Raw genomic sequence first — 22,429 nt, 5'->3', positions numbered from 1 at the left:
GTTGAGGACTTCCACACAAGTTGTGGGGTAGGGTCCATATATATGAGGGCTACAGCTGGACAAATTGTGTGCGACCTTGTACAGTCCAAAGGTCAGAGTGTGTGTAACACTGTTATATGCCCTTGTAAGTCATTCTATGAGGGGAGGGGTGTGCACCATTTTTAACCTAGGCTGTTACAGCAAGTGAGAGATATCAGTATTAAGACACATGAAGGTATATGGCTGTATATTTTCATGCATTTCACCATGGGAACAGTGGTGAGCTAGTGCTTACTTCTTACACACAGTTCTGTTTGTCAGTGTGATAGTGATGATTTAAGTTAAGCATTGTTATGTAACAGATACATTTTCGTTGTGACAACTTAATTCTTTTCCCCCTAGGGGTTGAGTACAGAGTGTAATTAGAGGCTGCTAAACTACATCTGTAATTAATTAGTGTTGATTGATTCTTATCTTCCAGGCCAGTGTTTTTTACTGTTGCACTACTTGAAGGCCTTAGCCTAGACAGCAACATATATTATGCTTTCAGATTATTGTATCAAATGTTTTGTTTAGAGTTGCATTACTCAGTTATTATGTATTTCAAACACCTAACTGCTATATGAAATGGCATATACAACTGAAATAGTACACAAATAAACATTTCTATGTATGCAGACTTGCGTGTGGTTTCATATCCTTTGACTTGCTTGTAGGTATATGTTTCATGCAATAATTCTCTTTTGTATGAAATAATCAAACACTGGCCATTTTAAAAGGTGGAAACTGTAGGAATACTCGCAGTTCGATATGCTGTGCACCCTCTAAATTACATCTTCTTATACATATCTATAATTAGTAATATATGTATATGTGTATGTATATGTATATACATATATATATATATATATATATATATATATATATATATATATATATGTGTGTGTGTGTGTGTGTGTGTGTGTGTGTGTGTGTGTGTGTGTGTGTGTGTGTGTGTGTGTGTGTGTGTGTGTGTGTGTGTGTGTGTGTGTGTGTGTGTGTTTGCGTGTGTGTGTGTGTGTGTGTGTGTGTGTGTGTGTGTGTGTGTGTGTGTGTATGTGTGTGTGCGTGCATGTATCATTGGAATGTTTACTGCTTCCACATTGTACATTCCCTATGGTACACAGACTGTTCTGCATGATATATTATTGATATCATCCTGTCATCTTACAGCTGGGATGTATTACTGTTAACTTGTTGTGGCTATGTTGTGTAGGGTCCTGGGTATGAGACTTGCAAGTGTTGGTTATTGTGTTGCAAGGCAGATTTGTTCAGCTGTGGAGGTGGGGATGATATCAATAATTACAAGAGGTACTTAGTTTGGGCCCCTCGATTCTCGGCTGGAGCGCCTTCTGTGTGGAGTCTGCATGTCCTACCCATGGTCAAGTGGCATACAAAAGACATGCGTGAATGGGCGTGCCTTCATTGACGATTGGGCATCAGTCTGGCACCTCTGCACCATAAAAATCGACTGCCAATCATTAGCGGACCAGAGTTCCACTGTGGCGACCCCTAACTGGGAAAAGCTGAAAGAAAAACAACAGCAACAACTTATGTTGGGCCCATTCACCCCCATTAACAAAGCCTTTGGTCATATTTTTTTCAGTTTTTTATATATATCTATATATATCTATATACATATATATATATATATATATATATATATATATATATATGTGTGTGTGTGTGTGTGTGTGTAGATATATATATATATATATATATATATATATATATATATATATATATATATGTGTGTATGAGTGTGCGTGTGTGTGTGTTTGTGTGTGTGTGTGTGTGTAGACATATATATATATATATATATATATATATATATATATATATATATATATATATAAATACATTTCCCCTACTGTTGATTGATTGTACTGGATGATATGTTTGAGAAAATATTAGCTTTATTTACAACTGAAATGGCTTAGTGGTGGAACACTTTGGCTATAGTGTGCAGGGTCCTGCACTTGAGACTTGCAAGGGCTGATTATTTTATTGCTGGGCAGAATAGGGGCTGTTGGAGACATAGTGAATAAGGCACTTTAAAGCAGCTGTAAGCGGGTTTGCGCAGGTTTCTGCTGAGCTAATCGACCCTTATGCTTATGCCTGCTTGCAGCCGCTTATGGCCACTTAAACCCATACTAATTTCTAACAAAGAAAAGAAAAAAAAGGGAGATAGGAAAGTTGTGAAATTGGGGCAAGCAGGGGAACAAACAAGAAGAAAAACAAGTAGGGATGTGCAGGACAGGTTTGGAAAGGACCATAGCTCTGCATTTATTTTGCAGGAATAGCTGCTTTGAATGTGGGCAATTTAGAATTTGGAGCCTCACAACTTGTCGGGAGGAGTGAGGGCATCATACAATACAGAAGACTGGTAGGTTAGATTGTGTGATGGGTACATGTCTCTGGGCAAAATGCAGAGCTATGTATGGGACGTGATTTTTTAGTTGGACAGATGCCCTTTTTTTAAGGTGAGAGTAGGATGTTAAGGAAGGATTATTGGTAAGTGTGGTAAGGGAGGTTTGGTAGGAGAGTTTGCATTTGAAGACAGACAAGACAGACAAGATAGCAGACAGGGATGGTGTATGCCACATGGGGGGTAAACACCGTGATGGGGAGGGTGGTTGGGAATCCGAAGCTCTTGAGCCCCTCAGATGGTAGTAGTGGCACTGATGTCCCCAGCCGATGGCATCACCACTACCCCTTCACAGCCCCAATGGTGGCTGTGCTGGGGGCTGGGCTGGAGGGGCCACCTGCCTGCCCTCCTCCTAGCTCAGGCAGTCATCCAGCTCTGTCTGGAGGACACAGCACACCATGCCACAGACCTCATCCCGGGTGACAACATTCTCACCGCGTCCACTTGCATGGGGGGCGAACCCCATCCCCTGCATCGGTTCCACCCTAGATTGGTGCAGGACCAGCAGATGAGGGATGTCTGGGTTGGGTCCCAGATATACTGGGACCTGGTGCCTTAGCCAGGAGGAGTGGGGGAGGCAGATCCTTTGGGATCTGCCTTCCCATATGTGCTATGGTATGGAAATTAACAATGAATATTGGTTAGTTATGCACAACTGTTTACAACATTAGTCAAAATAGAATGCATGGATATTCCCATTTACCCAAAACAGTGCAATTATAACAGTGCCATAGTAAACAGAGCTCATGCATATATGGAATGGCATTCAGGGTTGCAACAGCATGCCAGTTAGTGGTATGTCAGGCAGGCAATAAAATGATTATTCAACAGGGAATATTAGTATGCACACAGTTTAAACATTGATAAACTAAATGGAACAATGGTCCCAACAGTAGAGGATTGTTTAGGAACATACCCATGTTGGTTTCAGTGTGATGGTTGGATCAGTTGAGTGGTGGGGGAAGGGAACGGATTCAATTGACAAATGCTATCATGTATATTTGTCAGTACACTAATATTCACTACTCTACATTTTGACCACACTTACACTCTTCTTGGGCCATGGGGCTGCTACAGCACACCAACAGCTGTAGATATCAACAGAGCAATTGTACCCTTATTTTAGTTATACACATCAGACCTGTTTCTATACTAAATTAATTACCTGTGGGCCTTGTGCAGATGAACTGTGTGCACATTACATTGCTGTTTCTACGCATATTTCAGATTCACATATTAGTTGCAGGCCCTGGAGTGTGTGTTGTGCCTTTCACATATATCTATTGTGACATTCTCTGTGTGCAGGTTTCTTGGTGACTGGGGAAACTATCCATGACAGAGTGACAGTTGAGGGGCTTGTCTGGGCCAGACTGCAGAGTATGGATGTCTAGCTTGCATCTATTTGTAGTACTGGGGCTGATAAACACAGCAATTATACACCTTTCATAGTTATACACATCATACTAGTATTTCTATTCAGATTGCCTTACCTGTGTGCCCTGTATGGAAAATGTTATGTGTTGAAGCACGTTACTTTTTCTATTCAGATTGCAGTTTACAACTGTAGAACCAGACTGTGAGATGCTAGTGGTGGTCCCTAGATTCCAACTGTGGTGTGTAAGCAAAATTGAACTACAGGCCTAGCTCTTATCAGACTGAGCTACTGGGGAGGTGTTGCATGTTGCTTCTTACATTTCTATCTAGTACATATTTTTGTGCACAGTACTTTTATAATGACATGTTGCATTATTTGTTTCTCATTTTCAGTACACATTATGCATACACAACAGACATCGGTGTCACTGTTTGTGAAACATGTGGACATTAGCTGGATTCCACATTTGACTGTTTTACAACTACATGCTGCTATTTAGATTCCTGAGTACACAGTGTAGGTTTTAATCCTGCACCTGTTAACCTTATATATGTTTCAGTACATTCACAGCTACATACAGCTGGAATTGAAAGGTTAACACAAGACACTGCTGGCAGACAAATACATTCTGATGGCAATATGTACTGTTGCTTTTTTCAGTTATTTGACCTGCCCATTCTAAAGTTTGCAGACAAACAGTGCTAACTCAGTTCACCTCAGTTAATGCATTCTGCAGTATATACATATTTCTATTTTTCAGGTACAAGTGAGATGACACACACCAGTGTTTGGGATCACCTTTATTAGTTTTGAAATACATATCTGTGTACAACTCAGAAATCCACAATTACTATTCCTGCATGATCTGCACAGGGGAATGCTTTTCATTTCCAAGTTACAGTAGCCCTGACACTAACTGTTACAGTAGCCCTGACACAGCACTTTTTTGGCAGGTTCACTCAGACACACTCATACATATTCTAATATTCCTCTCCTGCATATTGAACCTTGTTTGCTACTGACATCTGTATTACACAGCAGCTGGGAATACTCCATTGTAACACTGGCAGCCTGACACAGGCATTTATTCCTGACTTTTACAGCACAATTATATATACAGGCAGTACTACCATTACTATAATTTTGATTTCTTACTGCTAATAGTAGGGGGTATTCTGTACTCTCCATACTGTGATGCAGCCGGGCCAGTTGCTGGTATGAGCCTCAACATTCTGGGACCTCTCCGCAGCAGCTGTATGGGGAGACATCACACATTAATCACACCTGCACAGTCACAAGTTGAACTTTTTCCATACTTAGTTAGAGATACATAAGACTGCATACTTACAGACATGTGAGACATCCTGTGCTCGGGCTTCTTGGATCCACTGGTCCAAGACTGCACCCCTCCTCCACTTCAGGTCATTATGGTGGTGACGTACCTGCTCACCAGTCTGGGGTATGCCAGTGGCACTGGTGAGATTGCATGCAAGCTGGTCCCAGGCCTCCACTTTGTACTGCGAGCCCTGGTACTGGCCCTGCAGCAGACTGCCATCATGTTTTTTTACTAGGAGCCCAACCATGACCCTGGACTCCTGGATGGACCAATGTTGTGCTCAGAAGTGAACACCTTCACTAACGCCAGACATTTTGGTCCTGCTGTCAGCAATCCCAAATGGCTATGGCTGTATTCCCGCCTGTGCGGTTTATATAGGGCAGTTTTCCTGCACTTTTTCTTGATTGACTGGTTTTAATATTCTGAACTATGCTTAGCTCCATGCAAATCCACATAGCAATGCTTACACCAGGCAAGCAGAGCTGAAAGCAGGTAAGCAATGCTTAGACTAGCAAAGCATTGCTTAAACCTATTTTTTTCATTAAATTAATAAATTATTTTTTACATTTATATTTTACATATTCCTACCCCTACTGTACTATACGTGAGCCATATGATTGACATCTATCATTCAAATTCCTTAAAAGTTTATTAAATTATTTGGTAGAGGGAAATTCAAACCAAGTATGTTCTATATGCTATACCATGACAGTATTGCTATGCTACAGCAGCTTGATGACGTTTTCTATCATAGTAGCACTTGTCTATCATTTTCGGGATTTCAGCCAGGCTAAGCATAGCAGCACGCTGCACAAACAAGCTGCACACCGCTTAAACGTCGGATTTATTTGATGAAAAAAAAAACACATTGTTTAATTTTTATTGCTTTCCTCTTGCCCTACTGCTTCCATGCATGTAGGGCAAGAGTGCATACATTTGGGGGTGGGCTGCTGCCTTCTAGTGTTTGTGATTTTTTTTTTTTTCAGTGTCCGCGGATACTGAAAATGTTAGCTACTTACATTTCAGTGTCTCTGGACACTCGTTTACTATATAATATTAGAGCCAGGCTCTAGTATTATATAACTTGACACTCATCTGTGTCACAAAGTGCCGTATGGCACTTTCTGAGTGAAGGGGGCATGTTACATGTGCAGACACTGCTGACACATGCCCCTGTGCTCGCTCCTGGTTCATGTCCATTTAGATTAAATAGCAGCGTGTCTTCATTCATATGCAAGGTGTGCTGCTATTCTAAATGGTCACGAACCACTCTGTGCAAGAATAGTCTTATTCTTGCATGGAGCTTCCTGAATCCTGGGGAATATTTTGGAATTAGCTTGAAATTTTAATATTAGAGCATCATGATCAGATACAGAACAGGGAGATATAGTAAAGTATGAAAATCCAGAGATTAAGTCATATGAGATAGGCATTCGGTCTATTCTGGTCTGGGTACCAAACCTGTAGTCTTGATGAAATAATATAAGTGAACTAGAATCTTTCATATTAAAAGTATCCTTTAAATTTAGAGATTATATCCATTTTATTAATACTTTAGCTATAGATGTCAGTCTCAGTTTTCCATTGTTATTGGTACTAGAGTATTCTATATGCAGTTAAAATTCCCACCTATAATTAAACCACTTTTATATTTATCAGTTATTTTATCTAGAAGTTTCTTAGCAAGATTTAAACCCAAACCCAGACCCAATAAAGGTTAACTAAAGTCCATAATTTATTATTAAATTTAAAAATTATGAAAGTTGAAATACCTTCTTGATCTTCATATTTATATACAATCTGGGGAGGAATAGTGGATTTTCCCCATAAAATCATGAGACCTCTTTTCTTTGATTTAAAATGTGATTGAGATAGAATTTTAAATTTCTCTGGATTCCAGATATATTTTTCTGAAAGTTTGATGTGAGTCTCTTGTAGTAAAACTACTTGAGCTTTATTTATATTTAAATAATACATTAATTTGCTCTTTTCCTTGGATTATTTGAAAAATTCACATTTAAACATAATATAGATATATCCATTTATATAATTAAAAATTGTTTATATATTAAACTTACAGTCAGACATATGATGCAATAAGGCAATATAAATAAGGGTTATGCTCTTTTGTTTATGGAGCATTGGTTTGAAAAAAAAAATAGGCCATATTGAGAAAAAGTAATTAAAACTAAAATGAATGACATAAATGTAAATAAAGTGACTTAACAACAAACATGTAATTATTACAATTTCTAGTCTAATTGCTAAAGAAGCCAAATATTAGACTATCCATTTCCTTACCAAACAACATTTATCTACTAAAAGAAAGCTGCATCAGTATATACATAATAGAGAATTAAAATATGTATATATATATATATATATATATATATATATATATATATATATATATTTATATATAGATTGATAGATAGATATATGTTTTATATATATATATATATATATATATATTTATGTATATATATATATATATATATATATATATATATATATATATAATCTTCATATATATATATATATATATATATATATTTTCATATATATATATATATATATATATATATATATATATATATATATATATATAAAACATAAACATTAATTTTTAAAGGGGTATTACCCCATTCTATATACACATGGCTTTTCTCTTAAGCACAGGCATAGTAGAGGTACTGTCATTTCTCCCTGGCCCAGATGTTGCATTTAGTCTCAATTGTCATTTGAGCTCACTCTCCTCAATTTTATTTTCCCAGTAACCTCCCTTCACATCCTTCATAATTCATTCTAAAATATCAAATTTAAAATAACATTTTTTTTCCTTGACACGGTCCATTACTATGTCTAAATAGAGCATTATTATTGTCACCATTCCTAACTGCATATAAATGCTCATAGATGTGTTTGTGTAAACTTCTAGTTTTTTTCCCCACATAAAAAAGTTACAAGTTTTACACACCGCAATATACACAATACCATGTGTACCGCAATTCCCTAAACTCATAAAAACTCTCTGGGGGGGGCTCCAACAACAATACTACTGTCCTGATTAATGTAGTTTCAGAAGTTACACATACCACACTTTTTAGTCGCCCCCCCCCCAAAGTGCTATTATCAGCATGCCTTTTAATCGGATGTTCGAGTACATAAATAAATAAAAAACATTGTTACCTGTCTTAAAAACACATTTTGTTTTTTTTCCCAAGTTGTTCAAAAATGTCTGTGTTACCTATAAAAATGTTTCAATTTCTTGTTAAAATATCTTTCAAGACATCACCTTTACCATCAAAATGAATGAACATAGAATGGGGAAAGTTTTTGTGTGTTTGGTACTTATGCCCAGCTATCCCTTCACTAGAACTCAATATGGATAATATATTTTACTCCCCACTCATTCAAGATGTTTTCTTCCATTTCTAAAAGAAAATTCTTTGGGTACCCCCTTTCTAAAAACATACTAACTAAATTACAAGTTCAAGTTTGAATGTGCTTAGGTTAGGACACATTCTGGCAGCTCTTACCATTTGGCCTTTTACAATATTTCTTTTAATGTGAGGCGGATGTTGACTAGTATAATCAAGATAACTATTTGAGAAGGTAGGTTTCCTATAAACTTTAGAGCCAAACATATCCCCTGTCTTAATTTTAATGATGGTTACATCTAAATAATCTATCAAGTCTTCCTAATGTGTATGTGTGAACTTAGAAATAAAATCACATTATTAATATGATGAATGAACTCATCTCTTTTACTATCTTTCTTTTTCCATAGAACAAAGATGTCATCCAGAAATCTAAGATAGATGTACCAACATTCATCATAACCTTGAGAGACAACATGTCTCTTCTCCCATGCGTACATCACCAGGTTTGCATAGGTAGGGTTGCAATTAGCACCCATTGTCACTCCTTTTACTTATTTGAAGAAATCATCTCCAAAAAATATAATTGTTCTTAAGAATAATCTCCATACTTTCTACGATAAAGTTAGCTAAACTTGGTTTAATGGTAGTAAGTTCTGCCAAGGCTTCCTTAAACAAATTTACTCATTTGTCATGTGGTATCAATGAAAAATGTTCTACAACATCTATGGTTGAAAAACCCACTCCATCATTGTAAAACTCTTGCTTAATTTTAGTAAGGAAATTCCACTAGTTTAAAATTATTTTTTTCCTTGACAAGGTCCATTACTATTTCTAAGTAGTGCATTATTATTATCACCATTCTTAACTGCATATATATGCTTATAGATGCATTTCCTTAAACTTCTAGTTGTTTTCTGCAGATAAAAGAAGTCATTTTTAAATCTGGTATTTTAGAATAATGAAGGATGTGAAGGGAGGTTACTGGGAAAATAAAATTGAGGCGAGTGAGCTCAAATGGCAATTGAGACTAAATGCAACATCTGAGCCAGGGATAAATGACAGTACCTCTATTATTCCTAGCTTAAGAGAAAAGCAAGTGTGTATAAAATGGGGTAATACCCCTTTAAAAAAATTTTTTTATGTTATCATGTAACCTTGATTTTATATATTTAAGTGTTTGGTCTTTTTAATTCATGGTTCTGATGAAGTCAGTTTTGGCAAAAGTGCTTAACCATCTATTTATATTGGTTGAATAAATATGTTTTTTATTGGGACTCTGAGACTTATTGGTCACACCACCTATGGATTTGTTGTTGCAGTTTTAATTTCTTTATCCTCTGGTTTTTATTTGTATTTTTTTGTGTGTGCAGATGTGTGTCAGGGCTAAGTTACTGCTTCTCATTTTTTTCCTTCACTATAATGGATATGAATTGGACATTAACAGTACAACTGACGTGAACAATATACTTTATTGTCACTTACTTAAACGCTATGGAGAAGCATGTTTTTACTAGTTACCAAAGTGGAGAAATCAGCACAGTCTCTACAGGCCAGCATAATATGAATAGGAATGAGGGAGTGTTTCCCAGCTACTGAAACTGTTTACACAACAGCTAGCAAAATTGCAGTCATCTATTGATGAACTACAACTCCCAAGAGACTTTGCAACATTATTGCAGGCTAGAGAGCATCAGAGCAACAGAGTTGTCTTAAGGGAGCATTCTGTGACCAAGGAAGGCCCTGGGACAAGCCATTTTAACTCAAACATCAAAGCTTGTTCTGCCATGCAGGTGAATGGCAGGCTGCAAACAACATGGCCACTGAGTAGTGGTTGCTAAGGGGGGGAAGCTCAGTGTGAGAGATGTAACCAAGCATTAGTAGGCAATCCTATGCAAATGAGGATAAGGATAGTAAATCCAAAATTTCCCTGGCATGTAAGCCATGTCCCTAGAGTGCAAGTGTAGGAGAAGGGTAGTAGTCGAGTAGAAGATAGGTGACATCATGAGGGGATATGTCTGAAAGACTGTAAGATGATTGGAGCACAGTGGCATGTGTTTGCCCTGAGTTGCTCAATATTGCAAGAGGCGTGTTTACAGTGGTAGTAGCTGAAAACAAGAAACCAAAGGCGTACGTCGGGGATATAGCAGAAATGTATTGCAAACAGGCACACAGTGTGTGCACGTGTGTGCACGCATGTAGGCGAGTGTGCACTTGTGTGTGCGCGTGTGCGCTTGTTTGCGCGCCGCTGCACCTTGTGGAAACAGAAAGGGAAAAAGGAAGGAAAAGAAGTAGTAGGAAGTTAACCAAGTAGAACTAGCAGAGCTGCCAGGTAAAATATATCACAATCATCCAATTACACAGGCAGTTGACCAGCCCAGCCCAGCAATTTAAACTCTGCAAAAAGCAGTCTAACCTGTTTTTTCACAAGAACTCTGCAACACTGCAGTTTAGAAAGAGTGAAAATGCAAAAGCTTAAGGCTGACAAAATGTTAGGGGCTGCCATTGCTATTATAAACCAACATGTGCAAGGTGCTGAGGGTGGTGATGTTGTGAATGCTGCTGAGCAACCCACAGTGAGGAGACGTAGAAGAGTGTACAGACCCAGGGTAACCAACCAGGGGCTACATGAGCTGGAGATAGTGGAGCGCTATAGAATGGACTGAGACCTCCTGCAGCAAATCTTTGAGCTGTGCCGACCACGCCTCACACACAGAACCAACAGAGGGGAACCCATCCCAGTGAATACCAAGGTATGTGTAGGCCTATGAATACTAGCTACAGGTACCTTCCAGAGACCAACTGGTGATATGATGGAGGTTTCACAGGCATCAGCATCCAGGGTACTGCACCAGTTCTTGGATGCCATGTCAGCACATGTCAGTGAGCATGTATATTTCCACAATTCCAGTGAGGCATTGACCAGCAATATGGGTCTTTTCCACCAAGTAGCAGAATACCCTGAGGTGGTGGGTGCAATAGACTGCACGCACATACACATCAAAGCACCACCCGGTGAGTGGGGTAATGTCTACATCAACCGCAAGGGCTTCCCCTCCATCAACTGCCGATGTGCGATGTCCAGGGCATAATAATGAATGTGTGTGTTAGCTGCCCTGGAAGCTATTATGATTCCGACATCTGGCATCTGACGCAACTGTACCAGAGATTTGCCAATGGGGACATCCCTGACGGTCACCTAGTGGGGGATGCTGGATACGCACTGGAGCCGTGGCTGATGACGCCCATCAGAAATGCTCACACACCCAAACAAGAACTCCATAATGAGGCACGTGCACAAACAAGAAACATAATTGAGCTTGTGTTTGGGATGCTCAAGTCACAGTTCTGGTGCCTGGACACATCCGGTGGAGCCTTGCAGTACTCAGCAACTACATTTGCCCAAATTGTCATAGTATGTGCCATGCTACACAATATGGTCCTGCGAAAACAGCTGCAGCAGGAACAGCATGGGGCAGGGCCAAATAGCCCCCACCATTGCCAAGGCCTGCACAGGCACAGCGTGACTCAGAGGAGGAGCAACCTGAGCCTGCCCCAGTAGGCAGAAGGAGGCGTGCCCAGTATGCACTGGCCTTGGCAAAGAGTCAATGCATAGCACATACACTGACTCAGTAGGAACCATGGCAATGACACCTCTCTCTGACCCGCACATAGAATAAAAGGGATGCCTAACTTGACATTACCTGTTTTCAAACATGTATAGGGAGTGTATAATGTGCATCCGACATAGGCAGCCCTGCAGCACCACCTGAGGCATGATTGCCCTATATTAAGCAATATAAATAAGTGTTAAGCACATTTTACCACTATTTAGCATATTTAAGCACAATTGTGTGGAGCTGCATGCCGCAAACTAGCGCAATGTTGGGAAAAGTTGGGCAATGTTGGGCAAAGTCAGGCAAAGTCAGGTAAACATGCTCACACCTGCTTTACTGTTCCTTAACCAGTCAGGTCTGCTCAGCAGGAAAATAAAAAGCAGTGACAGGGCTCGAACTCAGGATACTTTGCACTATAGTCACAGTACTGAACCACTAAGCCATGACAGCATTTCACTGGCACAGACACAGAAGGCAATTGTAGACTAACACAAACACAAACAAATGCTGTATCATGCTCTATGAACTCCCCCCAGGCCTATGCAGACAGATAACAGCAGGCCAGGCAGTGTGACATGGGTTGGGTAGGCTATGAAGTCACAAACTAATATACGTGAAATTGGAAGCTAAGTTCTGTAGTACAGTAGTATGCCTCAAGACAGTATGATAGGCAACAGTACAAACTGAAATGGAATACCTGACATAGCAGTGCAGGCCTAGAAAATATGTATAAGCGTCAGGTCAACCCCTCATCTAATGTACACCCACAGTAACAATCAGGTGTGCCCCCTGGGTAGAAATGTACAAATAATAGCTGTCCCCCCTGTATGTAGAAATGTTGATAAGTCTATACAAAGTGACTCATGGAAGCCCTGCAGGCACAGCATGCTTCCTGTCAATGTACAACACAAAGGTGAGCCCTGAAGTAAAAAACGACTTGATTTTCCACACACATATAGTATATATGTCCATACTGTGCATGCTCACACACCTCAAAAAATTTAGCAAATCTCACTCCTCAACATACTGAAAGGTCATACTGGGCATGCTCACACACTAACACCATGTCAGAGTACAGCAGTGGGCCACACATATCTGGCAGTTGCAGTTCTCACTCCAGAAACATGTCACTATTCGCCAATCCTGCCTTGCGCACACAGTGATATGAAAACAGACCCATATAATATATTGGACTCCTGTCATAATCAAACTATGTACTAAAAGTACTGAACTTGTTCAGAGAAATTGAAAATTCAAAGAACAATAAATCTCCGATCAGTATCATCAATAAACAATGAGCACTCCTAACATTATCCAATCCATGTTCTGGCACAAATATTGTCAAAGAGTCCATAGAGAACCATGAAGCTTTATTTCGCAATGTCATAAATATCAATGTAAACACATATATGTTCTGAGTCAGTGCAAACTGTAAATGAATGCATGTACATGACTGACATCACCAACATCTTGTCAGACAGGTTCATACATATTTACCCCCCTCTCACTGACAAACGGGGCCATTATCATACCTGGAGACTGTGAAAACCCAGAAATCACATATACACATGGTAAAGTAGCACTTTTCAAACCTAAAAACACTGCGTATATGGGATGACATGGCTTCCCTAGCTGTGTCATATGTGAACTCCAAAACAAACAGACTCTACACCAGAACAGTCTGTTGAGACTCACCCTCTGTACAGGATAGGAAACCGTTGAATGTGTTACAGCAACAATTGCCACACACCACAAGTATTGGTGCACAACAGACCGTATGAACTATTGTATTATAAGCCTATTAAGCCTGATCTGCAAGGCCATGGAGTCCATCATGATGAAACTCATAAACAGAGCTATTGTGAGCCTACAAACACCTAACCCTACCAATTCCATTTTGGTCGGGGGCAGATCATGGTTCACAAACCTGCTAAACTGTTTTCAAGGCAGTCACCCAGGACATGCATCAATGAAATGAGCTACACATGTCCCACATAGACCTTGGAAAGCCCTCTTCCAACATCCTAGACATATGTTGTATCCACAAAATCAACAACCAGTGCATAAATATGTATGTCATCTGATGGATTGTCAACTGGGGCACAGATAGATCCCACAAGGTAAGAACTGTGGTCTCCTGTTCAAGCTGGTAACAACCGCTGCCCCCCATGGCTCAGTCCTGGCACCCCTCCTGTCTGGTGTATACTTTTCAGAAATACAGTCAAACACACGGGGGCTATGTTTAGCAAAGTTTGTGGATGACTGCAAAAAAGTTGTCATAATGGATGTGTGGGACAACAGAGACAGCCTTAAAAGGGGTCTCAGTCAGACATATGTGGTGTAAAAATATGCCCTCGAGCTACAGTCATACAAATACCACATAGGTGCCAACACCCTAAATTTGGAGGTGATAATAAGGGATCTATGGACACATGTGGATAGTCATCTCTACTTCCAGAAACATATTCACAAAGTGGTTAGAAAATCATGCTATGTGCTCCCACAAACTGCCAAGGACTTTGCATGTAGGTCAAAGGAGGTTCCCTCTACTCATCAGTCATCAGACCCGTCAGAGAGTACCACAACACACCTGTGATGAATCTGACTATGCTCCTTCAGCAGCTGGAAAGACCACCGAAGTACCTCAATAAGAGGATTACTGGCCTCAGACAGTTTCTCCATGCAACCAGACAGAATTTAACTCAATCTGTACTCTGTTGCATACTGTCTACTCAAAAGATCTCTGCCCAACAGACAGGTCCATGTCCAGTGCAGAACTGATGTACATGCGCTATCTGAAGTAAACCCAAGCTCATTGTGCCACATGCTCTAGGGATATCATCATCACAACATTAAATAGGACATGTTGGAGGGATACATGACTAACTCAAAGACTTCCCTTGCTTTGGAACAGGCTCCCAACCGACATTAAGCCGAGACCCTCACTGACACTCTTCCAGAGGAGCCTTGATGAGTGTATGTGAAACTGAACTGTCACACCATGGATCACTTCATCAGCTCTACTACACAGAGGCCTAGGGAACTAACTCCATGGGTGGTGATAGCTGCACACTCTGGCCATACTAATATATGCCTTCAGGCAGATAGCCTATCACCTACCTATGTACATATATATATATATATATATATATATATATATATATATATATATATATATATATATATATATATATGGGGAACACAGTATAATAAGCCAAAGATGGATGGGCAGAGATGTGTGTAAGAGGGTGACCATAACAGGGAGCCATCCAGGACTATCCCATCCAGCACAGCTCCCAATGGCATGAAAGACATGAGGTGCACATCTCTCCCACTGTACATAACAGCCACCAGTATCTGTAAGCATTACAGTGTATGTGGTCTATGTGCCTGCTGTACAACATGACTGTACAATGAAGTACACATCTACTATCTGTAGACATGTACCTGTCACATAGGTCCATAGGTATGTAGTAGACTATCTCCACAAAGGCATATATCAGCCTACGCAAGTTGTGCAGCTTTCACCACACCATTGAGTAGTCTCCCAAGGCCTAGTTCTAATAGTAATACCCTAAGCCCTTTTCTAGTGGGGCTGCTGATTTGATGCCTGGCATGAACTGTCTGTTTCCCATCCACTCATCAAGGTTCCAATTGAAGAGTGTCAGCGAGGGGTTATGTCTGATGTACATTGCGACTCTGTTCCACAGTAAGGTAAGTGTCTGGGATAGTACTCTATCCCACCAGCATGTTGTATTCATCGTTCTGATGAGGTTCATATCCCTGGAATGTGTAGGGCGACTCAATGTTGTTATGTGTAGATGGAGCATGTTCAACAGTTTTGTGTTGGACATGGCTCTGTATGTTAGGCAGAGTGTGCCTCCGAGTAGGCGGTACTCAACAAAGAACAGATTTAGTTTTACCAGTTGTGTTGCATAACACAACTGTTTGAGGCCAGTAATCCTCTTGGTGAGGTACCTATGTGGTCTCTACAGCTGCTGGATATGCTAAGTCGAATACATCCAAAATGGTGCACTGTACTCAATGATGAGTCTGATGATGTAAGAGTAGAGTGCCAACACTACCTCTTTGGATCCTGATGCAAACCCTTTGTTGATTAGGTGGGCCACACAGGATCTCCCAATCACTTTGGAAACATGGTTGTCAAAGGAAAGATGACTATCTACTTGTGTCCCCAGATCCCTTATCACATTGTCATTTTTAAGGGGGTAACACCCACGTGGTAGTTTGTAGGTATTTTGTTCTCAACAAAGAGGATCACTATGCATTCCTCCACAGTGAGCTTGAGGCCATGATTCCGACACCACACATCTGTCTCATAGAGTCCCTTCTGAAGAATCTGTCTGTCTTCTGGGGAATGTATTATGACAAATACTTTACAGTTCCCAGGAAACGTAGTCAACCACAACTCTCCTGTGTTGGCATGTACATTTGAGAAGTCTATACCAAACAGGAGGGACCCCAGGACTGACCCCTGGGGGACACCAGTCATTACCGGTGTAGAGTCTGACAAGTAGCCAGCAACTCGTAATGTATGGGATCTATCTGTGAGCCAGTTTGCAATCCATCTTGTGATGTATGGATTCATGGGCAGGTTGTTGAGTTCATCTATGATACCTGACTGGGGAATGGTGTCAAAGGCCTTAGCGAGGCATAGGTAGGCTGTGTGGATCACATTTCAATCATCCATAGCCGGGGTAACTGTCAAAGAGATCCTCTCAGTTCAGGGGGCGTGGTCTGCATTTGACCAAGCAAAACTGTATGTGCTCAACTGTGTGAAGGTTCCCAATCTCTGTATTGTTGACTTCCATTATGATTGGCTCCATTGTCTTGCAGAACACACTTGTCAGGCTCATAGAGCATGGATGCCAAGGGGTTTGTATGGCTCCACTCCTGTGGAGTGTGAAGAACATTGCTGTGCAACATTCTATGGGTACATATCCTGTACAGTGCATGTAGAGAGAGGTGTAGGTTTCCTTGATGAATATGGATACATCCTCACCCTATGTGCTATGATTCAGGTTCTGATGCTGGAAGGTATGGAATGAGTAGTATCCTGGTAGTGCTGGTGTGCTGTCTGGAGCTTTGAACTAGTTTACCGATACTGCACAGATATCAATATTCTCCATAATGCAAAGTGCCTTGAGTGTGTGCATCTGTAGGCTGAGACTTCTGGCAATGAGTAGCATTTATCTCACTTTTTGGATATTTGTGTTGGTTACGGGGTATGGTTTGTCCTGCGTGACCGGTGTTCCACACCTGATGTCAGCACCTCATTGGTCCCATCTGACCATAGGCTAATCACCCTACATATCCACATTCTGGACCCACACCCCCATTAAGGAAACCATGTAAAAAATGTCTCCAAAGCCAATGTCATGCTTCTTAAGACAGAAGTGCTGAACTGCAGGACACCCATGCAGATGGACAATACAGTTACGACTACTGAATCCTTCACAATTGCACTTCATAAGCACTTACATGACTGCATGCATCGTGCTATCCCAAACAGAACCAAGACGCTAACCTCCAAGAAAAAAATAATTTGGTGTTCCCCTGCCATAAACAAACTGCACAACAGAAGGAAAATACTGTTGCAAAACAGGGTAAAATCCTATGAGGAGAGGAGCTCCATGGTCCACATCTGTAAGAAGCTGTGATCCATGATAAATTCCTCCAAAGCTAGTTATGAAAACAAAATCGACACTGATTCTAAAGACAACCACAAAGCATTCTATAGCTATGTCAAGAATCTCAATGGCAACACTCAGATCTGCTCTGAGTTACAGCACAATGGCACTAAATATACAGACCCAACTAATATTGCCAACATCCTGGCAGATAGGATCAGTGCTAACTTTATCACCCATTACCCATGAAAGGTCACATCTCTATAACGGAAGACTGCAAAGTTTCTGTCATCACGGCTGCACAGGTAAAAAACACTCTCCAAAGCCAGGAACACAGCATCCATGGGACCAGATAACATCCCAGGCTGTGGTCTACACAAACTACAGAACAAACAGGCACCATACAAACGTATCATGTTCAGTCATAGCCTCACCTCAGGCTTTGTGCCTACTGAATGGTGCACCGCGATGGTTATCCCACTATACAAGGCGGGAGCCACCATGGACCCCAGGATCTAGCGGCCCATTAGCCTAATGAGCCTGCTCTGCAAGGCCATGGAATGTATCATCATATAACTTATAAAAAAAGACATTGGTAATCTCCAAACACTGGACCACAACCATGTTGTGTTTGTAAAAGGCAGATCATGTCTCCTGAACCTGATAGATGTCATTGAAACAGTCACCAGAACCATAGACATGGGTAAGGTGGTTCACACAGCCTATGTAGATCTTGCCACAGCTTACAACACCATCCCCCACTCTGGAATTATAGATAAACTCACTAAACTAGGTATAAATCGCTATGTCGCAAAATGGAGTGCCAACTGGCTAACTGACAGAACACAAACTGTGAAAGTAGCAGACTCCAAGTATGACATTTGACCAGACACAAGTGCAGTACCACAGGGTTCAGTCCTTTGTCCTGTCCTGTCTGGAATATACTTCCCTGAGGTAACTTTAACATGGAAGGTCTGTGGCTATTGAAGTTTCCAGATGACTGCAAACTAGGAGCCATAATTAAAACTACTGAAGATGTGGACATCCTACAAAAGGGCCTCACTGAGACAGATGCCTGGTGTCAAAGCCATGGCCTCAAGCTCAATGCCAAAAAGTGCATTGTCATCCCCTCTGGTGAAAACTCTGTAGCCATGAACTACAACATAGGTGGTTGTATACTTAACACTGAAAGTGTAATAAGAGACCTTGGGTCACAGGTGGACAGTGGACACACCTGTGATAATCACATCCCCACAGTAGTCCGGAAATCCTTCTACGTGGCACACCTCATCACAAAAGGTGTCTCATGCAGGATACAAAAGGACATTGTTCCCCTCTACTTATCACTCACTAGATCCATAATAGAGTACAACACCCCTTTTGCTATGTACCTCACAAGACATTTACAACAACTGGAAATCCTGTAGAAATACCTCACAAATAGCATTAGTGACCTGAAATATATGCCATACACAGACCATCTCAAAAGGCTCCAGCTGTACTCTCTCGCATATCGCCTACTCAGAGGCGATCTCTGCCTAACATACAAAGCTATATCAAATACAGATCTGTTGGACATGCTCCACGTAAAACACTCACAGTCCCTCTGATCTTCGGCCCCAAAACCCAGAGTGAAATACAAAAGGAAGTGGTGTATCCATTTACCTTATGGATACCCACACCTTCAGGTTAGTGGCACAGCATGAGGCCTTGGAGACCATGCAAGTGCAACTAACATTGGGCAAAGCTGCTTATCAGATCCTGGCTTCTAAACCTAGTTGACTTATTTGAAACAGTTACCAAGGACACAGATGGAGGTGAATTTAGTCCACAGAGCCCACCGGGACCTCACTAAGGCCTTTCGACACCATTCCCCATTCTGGCATCATGGACAAGCATATCAGCTTGAATGATAACAGCTATGTCACAGGATTGGTGTCCAACTGGCTCACAGATCAAACACACATGTTCAGAGTTGTGGGTGCCATGTCCAACTCTAAACCAGTCACAAATGGCATCCCACAGGTATTGGTCCTGGGACCCCACCTGTCCAGTAGATACTGCTCAGAGGTACAGGCAAGCATGGGAGGAGTATGGCTGAAAAAGTTTGTAGATGACTGATAACTATGGTCCATAATCAACTCCACGGCTGACACAGACATCCAACAGAAGGGTTTTGCAGAGACAGATACCTGTTGTCAAAACAATGCCATCAAGCAGAATGCCAAAGAATGCATAGTCATCCCCTTTGGATAAAACAAAGTGCACACAAATTACCACATAGGTGGGAATCCAGTATGTACGGAGAATGTAATTATGGCCCTGGGGACCCAGGTAGACAGTAAACTCTCCTTTGATGATCACATTACCAAAGTGTCTACAGATGCCTTCTATGTAGCCCACCTAATGTCACCTAATGTAACCCACTTTGTCTATTCTGATGATGTCACCATCCTACAAATATACCTGTGGAAAAGAGAGCTCCCAGTAATCTATATAGCACATTGTGTAAATGCGTACTGCTCTAGTATCATTAAGTAGTTAGATATGGGTTTGAATACTGCACTTGACAACTGGATGAGAGTGTGTGTGTGTATCTCCTTGTAGAGGAGCAGCATTTTTGGAGAGAACTACAACACCTTAAAAGTGGTATACTCATCTTTCTCAGGTCTGATGATGTCATCATCCTACAAATATACCTGTGGAAAAGAGAATTTACAGTAATGTGTATAGCGCATCGTGTAAATACGTACTCCTGTAGTAACATAAAGCAGTTAGGTAGGGGATTTGAATCCTGCACTTGACAAGTGTGTGTGTGTGATCTTCTTGGAGTGGAGCAACCTTCTTGGAGAGTACTCAAACACCTTAAAAGTGGTATACTAATCGTTGTCAGGTCTGATGATGTCACCATCCTACAAATATACCTGTGGAAAAGAGAACTCTCAGTAATGTCTATAGCGCGTTGTGTTAATAGATACTCCTCCCGTATCATGAAGTAGTTATGTGGTGGTTTGAATCCTGCACTTGGTGAGTGTGTGTGTGTGTTGGCTCAATGTGTGTGATACTGTTGGTCAATGGGTTCTGGGTTTTGCTTTTACTACGGTATGTCATATCAGTATGACACCAGTATGTGCATTGCACATGTGAGTTAGCTGTATGGCAAATACATATACATACATATGACCTCAATTATTGTATGTGTGGGAACCCTGCTTTCTCCAAGAATACATCTGACATCTTTTCAAGAGTGTGCTGCTGCTTTCCAGACCTTAAGTCACATCTGTATGCGTGTGACAAGGCCAGCCACTGCAGCAATCCCTGGCCTAGGTCAACTGTGTCACACACACTCGTTATGGTTTCTATAGAATTGTGTGAGTGAGGGTTTATGGTCGAGGTATATGTCAGACCTGTTCAAACACAGCACGGTCTATCAATGATGGCTATTCATTATAGATGTACAACAACCTTTGTGGATATGTATGCAGACCCCGTTTTGCTTATGTGATCCACTGAGGGATTCAAACATACCTTTGGAAATGTTATTATCAAAGGACAGATGGCGTACCACTTTGTTGCATGTACACATTGGTATCTGTTCTTCATGGTGGTGGCTACTACCTATGTGGTACTGAGGGGATACTATATTCCGTAAAGGTGGATGACTATGCTTTGGTTGGCTTATAGCTTTACAGCATGGGTTTGACAACAGGGATCTGTCTGTGTGATACCCTTGTGGAGGATGTGTGTGTCATCATGAGAATGTATAATAGGCCACAGTATGCATTACCACATGTGAAAGACATATCCATACTGTGATTGCTTGTATCTAAGAGAGCTATATGCCAAAAAGGAGTGGTCTCAGTAATGGGTGCAGGTGAATACCACTGGTTACTGGCATAGTATAGTACCTGAAGTGTCCAAGTGTTACTGTGTGTCCTACATCTGTTCATAGGTTCATAGGTTCATACTAGGCTATCTGCCCAAGGGCATTTATAAGCCTAGCCAGAGTTTTGTGGCTTTCACCACCCCTTTAGTTTGGAGGATACTATGCCCATTATTTTGCTGTGCCTCTGTCAAGCAGTGACACTGAGATAATCCCTGGGGTATATCTGCGATCTCCCATTCATTGGTCAAGATTTCTCTTGAACAAAGCCAGCGAGGTGCTCTGCCTCACATGTACCGGGATTTTGTTCCACAGCATAGGGAGTCTCTGGGTGATGAATCTGTCCCTCCAGCACGTCCTATTAATAACCGTGTCAAGGTTTAAGTCTCCCACCCTTGTAGTTCTGAGGGATCTAGATTTTTTGAGGTGAAGCATGTTCATCAATTCTGGGTTGGACATGGCCTTGTATGTCAGGCACAGGTCACCTCTGAGCAGACGATAAGCGACTGAGTAGAGCTGAAGTTCCTTCAGTCGGGCAGCATAGGACATATTTTTGAGACCCTTTATCCTTTTGGTGAGGAACTTTTGGGGCCTTTCCAGTTGCTGCAGGTGTCGTGTCAGATACATTCCGAATGGGGCATTGTACTCAATCATTGGCCTGATGAGTGATGAGTACAGGGGGACGATGACTTCCCTTGATCTAGATGTGAATCCCTTCATGATCAGGTGGGCAATGCAGAA

Source organism: Protopterus annectens, chromosome 6.part1 (genome assembly GCF_019279795.1).
Source record: "Protopterus annectens isolate FY-2018-M chromosome 6.part1, PAN1.0, whole genome shotgun sequence".
NCBI lineage: Eukaryota > Metazoa > Chordata > Ceratodontiformes > Protopteridae > Protopterus > Protopterus annectens.
The sequence above is the reverse complement of the archived record's forward strand: the minus strand, read 5'-3'. Positions refer to the sequence as shown.